Genomic DNA, 12,793 nt, shown 5'->3' on the forward strand with positions numbered 1-12,793 from the left:
TGCTAGTTTGGTGCAAATAAAAACAACAAACTTAACCTAATAAATTAGATTTCTATCATCTTTAAAGAAATAGACCAAATGAGAGACATTTACAAACAACATCATCTCCACAATTATATCTGCTTGGTGTTCTCTTTGCTTCTTTATGCAATGGGCTTAATAATTTAAGTAACTAGTGAGTCATATTCCTTGTACAGCTGTGTGTGTGTGTGTGTGTGTGTGTGTGTGTGTGTGCGTCTGTGTGTGTGACTGTGTGTGCATATGTGTTAGTGATTTTCTTAGTTTGTATTACTTCTTATCTAAGTCAAAAGGTTTTGGATTTTAGTTAGGTATGAAACTTTTGGACAAGGCTTTATTAATATGAGGGGACTTTAGGCAGAGCTTCTTTTACATAGTTTAAGGCAGTTCCAGTGGACATTTCTGGTAGAGGAGAGGTGAATAAGAGACTTAATCATTACTCAGCGTGGTTGGGTGCCTGTGCCAAAAATCTAATTGAACATAGCTCAAGCAATTAGAAAGCTAATGGGGAAGAGCAGATCCTGGGTAGAAATAAACCATGAAGAAGCATGTTTTAGGAAGAGAGATTCACAGCAACTTTTTTGGACTCAAGAGTCTGAGGACAACAGTGAAAGCTTTCACAATTAAAGATTTCTCTTTCTCAGTATCTCACACTTCTGTTTCTCTCTGGATTGTATTTTTTAAAACATAAACAGTGTATCTAGTTGTCCCTCAGTATGGGAACAGTATTGGTTCCAAACCCCTTATGGATATGAAAAATCTAAAGATGCTCAGTCTCTTATATAAAATGGTATAGTTTTTGTGTATAACCCACACAAATTTTCTCATATATTTCAAATCATTTCTAGATTACTTTTAATATCTAATACAGTGTAAATGCTATGTACATGCCTTCATAGCTCTTAATAATAAGTGAGAAACCCCTTTTTTAACCTTCTATAGGTTACTTAACAAGCCCCTGGCCAATCACTGACATGAGAGAGTCAGGTCCCCTGATTGGTCCACTTCTGGTACTTTCTCATAACTAAACCAATTGCTGTGATCAGGGTTACAATTCTCTTGCAGACCACTCCGGTGGCTCATAATTCTGTAGGATGCACCTCAGAATTCTGATGATGAATTTATGTTTCTTGTCTTGCCCTGCCATTCTGAATGAATTTTAATCTATCACTAAGCTGCTTATTCCTTTCTGCACTCTCTTGACCCATCTACATAGGAAACTCTTGCTTAACTTTCAAGATCCCATTCTAATGCCACCTCCTTAGAGACACATCCTCTCATCTGTCTCCAGGTAAATTTCTATCTGTATGTCTCAAGAACTCTTTCTAATTCTTACTGTTGTTCTCAGAACACATTTACAATTAACATGGCCAGAGTCATTTATTTACATAATCAATAATCTCTTCTCTAGACACAGAGATAAATAGGGATCTCTTCATATTTGTCCTCAGGTTCTAGTAGAATCCCTATTGTGTTACAGATTTTTGTAGAATGAACAGGTAAATAAATGAATGGGAGAGAAATAAAGTGGGAAAAGTTTCTATAGCTTCTCTAACTCCAAAGCCATTTTCATTAAAGCAGGTTGTATTGGAAACTTAGTAAACTAGAGGGTAGTAGTTGTGGAGTAAGCCTTAACATTGTATTAAAATTAGTCAAGCTATTTCTAGCAGCTGGAATGCAACGAAAGAAGGGGGTTCCTGAAACAGCCAAAAGATAAAATTGAGGATAAGAAAACCACAAGACTAAAGGCAGAGAAAAACATGTATTTTGCATTTCTTCCAGGCAGTCTTGGTATTAAACATTTCCTTAAGCCTAGTAGATTTTGTCATATTGCTGCTCTGATTTCTGGGTAAGTATGGTAACTATATGTAAAATTAATCTAGCTACTTGCTAATAGAAAAGAAAGGCAGGAAAAGATATAGGAGCTGAATGGACTGATAAGGAATTATTCTAATTTTAACCTTTCAGCCTAATAAAAGAAGCAGGTAATACTAGTCAGAGGACAGCAAATCTATAAAAATTATTAGACATTAAGCATTATCATTTAAAGATGAAACATCAGGGTACAACATTTTGTTGAGTTACTTGGTATCTTAAATAAATATTACTTTTCACAAAGGAAAACCTATTTTTCTTTTGTTAGAGTTATGAGAAGCCTGATCATCAGAAAAATCATTATTTTCATAATGATTTTGATTTTAAGTAAAACTAAACCTTTGGTTTCCATCTCTAGATGACCTTTTAAATCTACCTTGGTGATAATTCTAGCCTTTTCCTTTTCTTTCTAGATTCAGACTCAAAATAGTTCTGAAGTGTAATCTTTGTGAAAGCTTTTAAAGAAAAGCTTGCCAGGCAGCTCAAATTTAGAAGACTAAGCTTGTAGACTACTGTTTCTCAATATATGGTTTTGGTTTAACCTACTCAAAGTCATCTGGATGTGTTTAGAAAAAGGTGATTCTTATTAGGCTAGAAAATGTGCATAGAAAGGTCAAGGATATGCACTACAAATGTGTTCCCAGAATATTCTCTTGCATACCAAAGTTTGAGGTCTATGATTAGTTTCTGATTTAGAATAAGCATTGATGACTGCTAATACCTGTCTTATAATGACTATACAACAATTAAACTAAGTGCTCAGAAAGATAGAGTTATTGTTGGTTTAATTTTTTGATGAATACATCCTTGACTGAATTAGGAGAGCTCTTATTTTCTGAGCCTCATCACCAATTTTGAAATTTCAAGAAAGGTGATGCTAAAAATCCAAAATGGTTTTATTTGTACCCGGGACCCTGAGAAAGACCTAGGACTCCTGAGAAAGACCAATATAAGAGAAGTTGGGAAAAAAATGCTTTTCAACAAAGGCAACAGGCTGAGACTAGAAAGATCAACAACCAGGAAGAAAAGGATATTAAAATTAGCAACTTTATATACTAAAAATGAAAAACAGCAAAACTTTCTGAAAACATAGTCTCCATGTTTGTATCACAGACCACAAGTATGAGGGATAATTTCCAATTATAGTACATTATAGCACAAGAAAATGGTAGCTTTTGCTTGGATACCTGGGGGTGGAATTTTCCTAAGACATAGAAGTAGGAGGGGAGTAACTTGTGAACACTGAGAAGATCAGAAGAAAGTTTGCTGTGGCTGGAGCTTGATAGGAAGAACATATCTCTTTATGAAACATCAAAAATAACATTCTTCTAGCACATGAGATAACAATTGTTGAGTATTCCTTAAAGTCATTTCATTTTTGGAGTAGATAAGTTTCTTGTAGATTATAGAGACATATGCAACTAAAGAGATCTTTACTGCTGTTTTGATGGCAGTCATAGTACTAAAAAAACAGGGATTGTACATAATTTCTTCCCCAGAATTTCTTCTAAAATGTCCCATTTCTGCCAGTAACCAGGAGTAGAGATAGTAAAGCTGCTGCAGTGACAAGAAAGGGCATTTGATTGGATATGCCCAGTATTCTACTTCAGGGGCTTGTGTTTTTGCTGTATGATTTTGAGAAGCTTAGTTTCTTTCGTATCCTACCACCAAATACTCTTCAGTGCTTGAATTAAATAATAAATAGGAAAGTGCTGAACAAATTTATGAGGGTTGATTATAATTAGTTTTGCATTTGATTAAGGAACCTTATTAATTAGTGTATTGTTGAACAATTCCTAGGGACTGCAGCTCAGAGCTTGCAGAACTTTAAAATACATAAAGTATGATATATATGTGTATACATATGTATGTATGTATGTATGCGTGTATACAAAATGTGTATATCCATACAATGGACCACTAGTCAGCAATTAAAAGAAACAAACTACTGATACATCTTACAACACTAATAGAATTCAAAAACATTATAGTAGGTAAAAGATGTCAGACAAAAGACCATTTATTTAAAAGTCAAGTGTATAGATATATAAAGTAAATTAGTGATTGTCTGGAATGAGAATCAGGCACAAGTTATGGGTGCTCAAGTTTACCCGCAAAATGGGCATGAGAAAATTTACTGGGGCGATGGAAATGCTACAATCATTTATAGTCTCAGGATGTGTGGTTCTGTGATAGAATGCTTGCCTAGTATTTCTGAAGCCTTGATCTTGATCCTCAGTACCCAAAAAAGAAAATTCCCCAAACTCATTTATTATGATGATTCTTGCTCAACTTTAAAAATACACTAAGAAATCATTGAAATGTACACTTGATATGAGTGAATTACACATGTAAAGTATACCTCAGTAGTTATGGACAATCATCAGCACTGCCATTAAGAAAACAAACACCATATCAACTTTATGCGGTCAGGATGCTTCTATGTTTTTTTTTAAATCAACTTTCGTTGCAAAACAATGCTTCATTTTTACTAGGACTTTAAATTCCCTCCATTATGCTACCCCTCTATGGACTAGAAGCTGGTAGTCTAATACCAGTTCCTACCAGAGGTTTGCAGTTGTATAAGCTGGTGCCAGATAGTCTGCACCAGAGGTTTGGAAGAGAATGCTTGCCTTTATTCTCAGCACTTTAGCTGGGAGATAGGTGATAAACAAGTGCTTTTAAACATAATTTTTGCCCAACGTGGGATCACTTTAATTTCTGTGATCTGAAAATAAAAGGCCCTGTTTATCTTGCTGTGTTGTGGCAATAAGGTGCTTACTGTGAAGGGCTGCTGCTCAATGACTCGCATAATAATCTATTGATTCTTCCCACACTGGGTTTGTCATTACCTCTGGATTAAAGCCCTTTTCTGACTTCAGTGTTCACAGATCTGCCATCAACAGCCCAGTGAGTACCAGACCATGACCTTTCAAATGGCTGAGTTGGATATTTACTTCCTCTGTTGTCTTATTCCATCATGCTTTCTGCTGGAAAGGAAACATACCTCTCCATACCTTAACTTGTATCTCTGCATGGCTGGATGAGGCAAGATTGCTCATTTAGCTATGGTTCAATCATTCATCGAAGTACCTCAGGAAAATTACTGAACCTTAGATTCTTCATCTATACAACTAAGACTATTCACAGTATCTGTCTAGGAGCATAGTTAAAATGAAGAAATGTCATAAATGCAATCTTTTTTATTTTTATTTTATTTTTTTATTGTGAGAATACCGTACAGAGGAGTTACAATTACATGGGCAAGATAACGAGTACATTTCTTATCAAACATTGTTGCCTCCTCTTTGTTTCCCCTTCCCATCCCTTTCCGTACTTCCCCCACATCCCCCCACTCGATCCTCCCACCACCACCCCCCCAGTTCGTTTTTCGACATAAAGACTTGTACATCTCATTGTTGCAATGGGTCCACCTGCATCACTAGTTAAACGATTTGTTTTCTTTTTTCTTTTCTTTTCCTCTTTTTGGAAAGAAAACATTTACTGGAGGGTAGAGTCTATAGAAATTTAGATTCTTGGCGGAAATTAAGTTGAATTTCAGGCCTTTTAAGTGATAGAAAAAGTAGACTACAGAATTAATCTGAAAATTTTCACAAGACGCATCACTTTTAGACTATAAATGCTCAGAGCTTGTGTGTGTGTGGTTGTAGGGCTTGAATTCAGGACCTGGGTGCTGTCCTTGAGCTCTTTTGCTCAAGACTAGTGCTCTATCACTTTGAGCCACAGCTCCACTTGCGGCTTTTGAATGATTAATTGGAGATAAATTTCACTGGGACTTATCTGCCTGAGCTGGCTTCAAGCCAGGATTCTCAGATTTCAGCCTCCTGAGTAGCTAGGATTACAGGTGTGAGCAACCAGCACCCAGTTTCTTCTGAGATCTTTACCACTGCCTGGAGTAAAGAACCAACAGCTGTATGTCCCTTGGGTAACTGAATCTTAGGACAATAGATAACATTACATTCCCCTTTAGCCACTTGTCACTATCTCTAGCAAGAAGATGTTCATCCCTAGTCCAAACCCTGTCTTCGGCACTCTTCTCCACTGCTTCTCTTCTTTCCTGCCATATCGAATATTCTTTTCATCTCCCCTTAATAGATGTCTAAATGCCTGACACGTGACAGCAATGCCCGTTCCCATGGCACCCGCTGCCTCTGAGAAAGCTCAACATAGACAAAGAACCAGGCAGAAAACAGCCTCACCACTAGAGATGAAAAGAAGCTGCCTTGAGGGAATCAGTTCCCAGTTCTTGCCATTAAAATTCCCCTCTTCTGCTTCTGCGGGCTTATTTTGTTTGTTTGTTTTTGGATTTTTTTTCTGTGTACCCCAGAAGCAATTGCCCACTCACAAGGCAACACACACAACAAAGGAAATACTGATTCTGTGTTCCAATTTTGGCCAATGTGGCAAAAATGAAATGATCCATACAAGGATAGAACTTCCTCAGTAAGACACTAATATTTTATCTCTACTTATTATGTATTTGGATTGCTAGGACAATCCTACCCATGTAAGCTATACTTTTGACCAATTAAAAGAAAACAATACCAATACATACTTATGGCACTCAGATTGCAGGACTTTGTTACAGTAACCCCCTCGACACCACCAAATGTCCTATTTTGCTACTATTCCTCTATATTGAGTTAGCTAGGCATTTTTGTTTGTCTTTCTTTCACCTTGAAAAGTGATATTGAATCTTAGGTAACTGTAAAATACATATATCAGTCCCTAGGAAATAATGGCTGCTTAGTAATTGGTAGATAATTGATAAAGGTAGTGTTATAAAAATGAACTATAATATTATTAATAACTCTAGCCAAGTATCTGAGATGGAAAAGTACTTGGTGTTGTTTGCCTTTACTTTCACCACCCTAACAGGTTAATATCTTCTCAGAGGCAGAGAATTACAGATTCTACTGTGTATCTCTTCTTATCATCTGGTCACATAGAAACCAATGGGGCTCAAGAATCATGTTACTTGCTTCCCAAGTGTTCAGGGTTAGGTGATAGGTTCTGATTTGCTTTCTACAAATGTAAGTATTATCCAGATCCATTCTGCTTATTTCTCTGGGGAACTTCTTCCCATGCCATAGTGATAAAGGCATGATAGCCTAGATGGAATAGCAACATAGGAGGAACAGGGGACCACCCTGAGCAAGGTTCTACATAAGTGGAAAATAAGCCTTTAATATATTAGTCTCTAAGTTTTTTTGTGTGGGATTATTCATGACCACAGCAAAGTCTAGCCTATTTAGACACATGGGAGGTACTGAGAAGAGCCTGTTGGTTGTCTAATTAAATCATTACAACAAATAAAGATATCTGAGTGTTCTAACTAAATAAAGGCCATTTGAGAAATACAGACATCTTTGTGTTTCCTCTTGGCTGTTTTAAAAAGTGTCTAGGGCTTGAATGTTTTGATTGAGAAGAAGCTGCCTAGCCAAGACAGCTGCTTTGGTGAGAATGTCTCACCATGACACAGAGCACTGGTCCACGTGCCTGAGCTTCAAAATAAATTAGTTCAGTGGGACCAACCTAATCAAATGTGCCTGCTTTGCTTTTCTCTTGTATTATACTGCATGTTTCTGTCAGAAATGTTATGCTGCAGCTCTTGCCATAAAATTAATAAGGATAGTTAATGAGGACATTAAAATCTAAGCAGCACCAATTATCTGGAAGTAAAGTAAATGTCTAGGTAAGCTAAAAACAAAAACAAAAAACCACCACCACCAATAAAAGACACAAAACGAACAGCTATTATCTAACAACACAATGAATATTTCACAATGCAAACAAAATAGTTGTTTGCTATTCGAATGTGAAATTAAGGATTTATTTGCACAGACACATACCTGCAGAAATTCTGGGTAAAAGTATCAGTGATTAATTGGTGGACTGGATCCCCCTGTCTTGACTGTACATCGATGTCCCCAGGGTAAAAAGGGGATTTGTTGATCTCAATAGCTCATTAATAACCACAGGACAAGAGCTGTCAGCATTCATGTGTTATGAACAACTTAAAAAGGGCAATTATGAACATCCCATGATGATTGCTCACTCTTGGTGAGACCTAGGACTATAATGATGCTCATTAATCCAATGATTTTCTCTAGTTCATTTTCTCTCACATATACATAGTGACTATTCTCTACCTCTTTTTTGGGGGGAGGGGGGAGGGTTCTGATCATAGGGCTGAACTCTGGGCCTGGGTGTTGTCCCTCAGCTCTTCAGTTCAAGGCTAGCGCATTACCACTTGAGCCATAGCACCACTTCTGGCTTTTTTTTCCTGCTTATGTGGTGCTGAGGAATTGAACCTAGGGCCTCATGCATGCAAGGCAAGCGCTCTACCACTGAGCCACCTTCCCAGCCCCTCTCTACCTCTCTTCTCTCAAATGCCTCTAACACTTCCATTTCTTGCTTAAGCAATGGCAATGACAATGATTTTTATTAGTGAAAAAAATGAAGCAATGATGAAAGAATGTCTGTGAGTGCCCATGACCATATATATATTTTTTCCAACACCTGCTTCCTAATCTCTTGCATAGCCAATGGCAATGTTTTATTTTATTGGTGATGTAAGCACTTTTTACAACAAGCACATATTTCTTAAGTATGTGCATGAGTTTATATAAAATTTTCTAAGGAGAAGATTCACATAATTCGCAGTGAGAGACCTCATTGTTTAAAAATATTAGGGATACATTCTTAAAGTAATTTCAAAAATTTCTACAAATTACAGAAGGAAATGTGATCAGGAAATTAAATAGAGTATCTAGGGAGTCACTTGCTCATTCAAGTTTTAGAGTTTGTAAAAGTTCAATGTTTTAGAATACTGAAATCCCTTACTGAAGCAGAGATTTCTGAAATTCTGGACTTCTGTGCAGTTAAGTCCAAGTTAGGGTCTATGAGTTGGCTTTTTGAATAAACTTCACAGGCTAATCTGATGTAGCTAATTCTCAAGAGAACACCTCTGAATCCCTAAGTTGTAAAGATAGGGCTCTTGTTTCGATCAGATAAAATGCTTTTTTGTGTAGTGCAGTAGTCCCAAAGCTGGCTAGACACAAAATTCACTCAGTAAACTAGCATTTGGTAGTTTGCTTCTGGTAGTCCTGTTTTTGTTTGTTTGTTTTTTATTTAGCTTGTTTTGCCAGTCCTGTGGTTTGAACTCAGGGCCTGGACACTGTTCCTGAGCCTCCTTTTTTTGCTCAAGGTTAGCACTCTACCACTTGAGCCAGAGCACCATTTCTGGCTTTTTCTGCTTATTGGTACTGAGGAATCAGACCTAGAGCTTCATGCATGCTAGGCAAGCACTCTACCACTAAGCCATATTCCCAGCCCCTAGTCCTGGGTCTCTGTCTCTGAATCTGTCTCTGTCTCTCTCCTTCCTTCCTTCCTTCCTTCCTTCCTTCCTTCCTTCCTTCCTTCCTTCCTTCCTTCCTTCCTTCCTTCCTTCCTTCCTTCCTTCCTTTTCTTCTTTTTGTCAGTCATGAGGCTTGAACTCAGGTGCTGTCCCTCAGCTCTTCAGCTCAAGGCTAGCACTCTACCACTTAATCCACAATGCCACTCTGGTTTTCTGGTGGTTAATTGGAGACAAGAGTCTTATGGACCACTTTCCTTCCCAGGCTGGCTTCGAACCGTGATCCTCGGATCTCAGCCTCATGAGTACCTAGGATTACAGGCATGAGCTACTGGCACACGAACTAGTCCTGGTTTTAAAATACAGGTCCTCTGGTCCTATGGTAGTGCTATAGTTCTATACTTAAAAAAAAAATCTCCCAAGGTTATTCTAAACATATTTAATGATTAGAACCAGGAAGTCAAAGCTAGTATCTAAACCCTCTGTTGTTAATGCCACATAAAGCAGGAAACTTCTTGTAGGCTTGGTCCCAGAAACAAACTAGAAGTTAAACATTAAAAATGAGCTTCACTAAGAAAACATTTCCACCTTATTAACTTTTGGATTCCTATTAAAAAGGCAAGTCAGAAAGTAACAGTTTAATACTTATTAATGTTTTACTCTCTCTGTAGTCAGTGAAGAGACATAAACTCATGGACTGAATTTCAAAATGGAGTATTATTGGCCCAGCATAGGCTAAAATGAGAATCATATTAGGACTTTCTCTGGCAGTATCATAGCTCCAAGCAACAATTTGATTAAAACAAAAATGACTCAATTAAGGAGCTGAGCAAAATCCCAGAAGGAACAATGGTGCCAGAAACTCAAACTTTTAAGGACAGTTTGTTCTCTAAATACAGAATAACACTTCAAGTGCATCATTAACACTTAAAAATTACTTTCAGTTATAGACAAAGAATCTTTTGTAATCACTCTCATACTCTCTAAACAATCAATACCAAGTAACAAAGTAAAAACATAACCATTATGTACACTTATACAAAAGACTGACTAAACCTAAAGTCTGAGAAAGGTTTTAGTATTAGTCTCCAAGATACTCACTTCAACAGAACAGTCATTTAGTGTTTTGTACTATAATTCAAGTACATTAGTACATAGAGAGGCCTTATTATATACTTGTATAAGTATGTATTTCACATGTATTTCACAAGTTATCCCAGTATTTGAGGGTTCCGGAATCTTGTACCATATTTAACGTGCATGAAAACTCCCAAGTACATTGGGAGTTTTGTAACTGATAGCCAGACCCCTACATACCATAGTTAAAATTCTCAAAGCAGAGAAAGATAAAGACCTCCCTGTTTTCTGCCCTAGGAAAGTATGATAAAGTCAAAGCACATTTTGCTGATTTTGGAACACAGTCTTAGTTTGAGTGAAAAAAATAGGGTTAAGTGGCTTAGAGTTTGATGTCTCAGATCCTTGGCAATTTGATATAAAGTACTTAGGCAGAGCGAAAATATAAACCACAAAAAGTCAAGTAATAGGATCTCCTGCCCCATCCAGATTTTTCTTTTTCATTATTTAAAAATATTTTTATTGTTACTATTAAGTAGTTGCACAAAAGCATTATAATTCCATAAATCAGGTTAGAGTACCATGATTTTTGGTCAATGTCACCCCTTTCTTTCATCTTCCCCATTTTCCCCTTACTTTCAGAGAGTTCATTTTTTACATAGTGCGCTTTGAATACAATGACTCCATTTGCGCCCCCTTCCTCCCTTGATTCCTGTGCTCTGGAGAAAGAATACCTTGAAAACCTTGAGAGGAAGCTTGCAAGGATTCTTTGTTTCTCCCTCCTATTTCCATTAAATCCCATTTCTTTAAATCCTGCTCTTGTCAAACAAGCAGGACATAGTACTTACGTCCGTGCTTCCTTCCTTATCACTTAAGGTCTTGCCCTGATCTTACTCTGAACGACACTGCCTCTGCTCCAATGACTTAGAATCGCCTTCACATTTTCAGGTCTATATGTATAATAAAATTTGAGAAGCACTAGAGTTCCCTTTTTCTCCACAGTACCTTTGGAGAGACTTAACTTGCAAAAAGAGAAGAAAAAAGCTGAGAGTTTGTTACAAGTACAAAGCTTATCACAACTACAAATTAACAATTTGTAGTTAATTCAGCAATCAATGGGGAGCCATAGAAAATGTTGAGCAGGAATAGGCAAAACTACATACCTGAAGTTTATTAATTTTGATGTCTAAGGATAGTATTATTACTTTGATTTTTTCAGACTATGAAAATTTATTACTATTTTTTTTCATTGAAATTTATGATCTTGGTCTTTCCTTCTTGCCTTTGTATAGAGCCAAAAGAAACACATTGGCTACTTTAACGACCATAAAGCAGACTCCAGGAATGTCACCCACAGCATGACCTTTTTGGCCAAATCCAGCAACCAGAACTTCATCATTTTCTTCAATAAAATTCAAGCAACCATCATTGGGTACAAAAGCTGTGATTTTCTTGCCATTCTTGATCAGCTACACCCTGACACACTTTCTGATAAAGAATTTGGCTGCTGGGCTTCAACTCCTACTTTCTCCAACACAATTCCCTTTTCGTGGGAAGTGCCCCCAAACAGGTTGGCCTTCTGGGCTGTTCCCAAATGGGCTTTCTTATATTGTTTATTATGCCACTTCTGGTCATGTCGGTGACTACAGAGCTTCCGGGCAGTATGAAAACCGGGACACTTGCTCATCCTGCCAGCGCCATGGGCCTGAACGAAAGAGTACTTTGAGTTTTACATTACTTTGATTTGTGAGAAAATTTGAGTAAAACCTGTATATATTGGTGTTTGAATAGGAGTTGATATGGAATACTGATATGAGAATAAATATGATGCACCACTTAAAATTTACTGGTTTAGAGATTTATAAATGCAACTGGAATATAGCCATGTCAAATTTTGTGCTCTAGTTAAGCCAATATTTACCCTCCTGTCAGAGGAAGCATCTTTATAATAGTGTGCTAATCACTTTAACTGCAATGTGAATGGCTTGTAATAGTTATATTTTCTGACATGCTTGTGATTTAGCCTTATGAGTCATCCTTTTTAGCAAATCAGAAACTGGAGCTGCAGCCATGGAATTATCCAGAAATAGCTCAGGGTTCAGAGCAGCAGATTTCTCATGGGCTTTAATTTTTTTGAAAAGCAAAATGAACTATGATTTTTGACCCTGAAAAATCATCAAATCTAGGTTTGCTCCATAGACCTTTTGGCCTTCTTCCAATAAACTGACCATTTGGTTCAACAAGAAAAAGTCAAAATGATAAATAGCAGACAAGAAGATATACTTATAGGTAGAAATAACATTTAAAACAATGGGAAAAACTCGAAACAATAGGGAAATTAAAAATACCTGGACACAAGAATGGATGAGAACTTCCTCAGCTTAGTCAAAAACCAGAATAAGAGAAGTAGTAATTGCACAGTAAAAAATTCCAAACCTTCTAAAGTAA

The 12,793-nt window shown here is 37.0% G+C and overlaps 1 pseudogene; it reads right to left on the minus strand.

The window, feature by feature from the left end:
- Positions 1-11,549: 11,549 nt before the first annotated feature.
- On the minus strand, positions 11,550-12,032 carry LOC122122323 (annotated as a pseudogene).
- Between the last annotated feature and the right edge of the window lie 761 nt (positions 12,033-12,793).

The sequence above is a fragment of the Dipodomys spectabilis genome, unplaced genomic scaffold, assembly GCF_019054845.1.
Source record: "Dipodomys spectabilis isolate Male_0828 unplaced genomic scaffold, ASM1905484v1 ptg000207l, whole genome shotgun sequence".
Lineage (NCBI taxonomy): Eukaryota > Metazoa > Chordata > Mammalia > Rodentia > Heteromyidae > Dipodomys > Dipodomys spectabilis.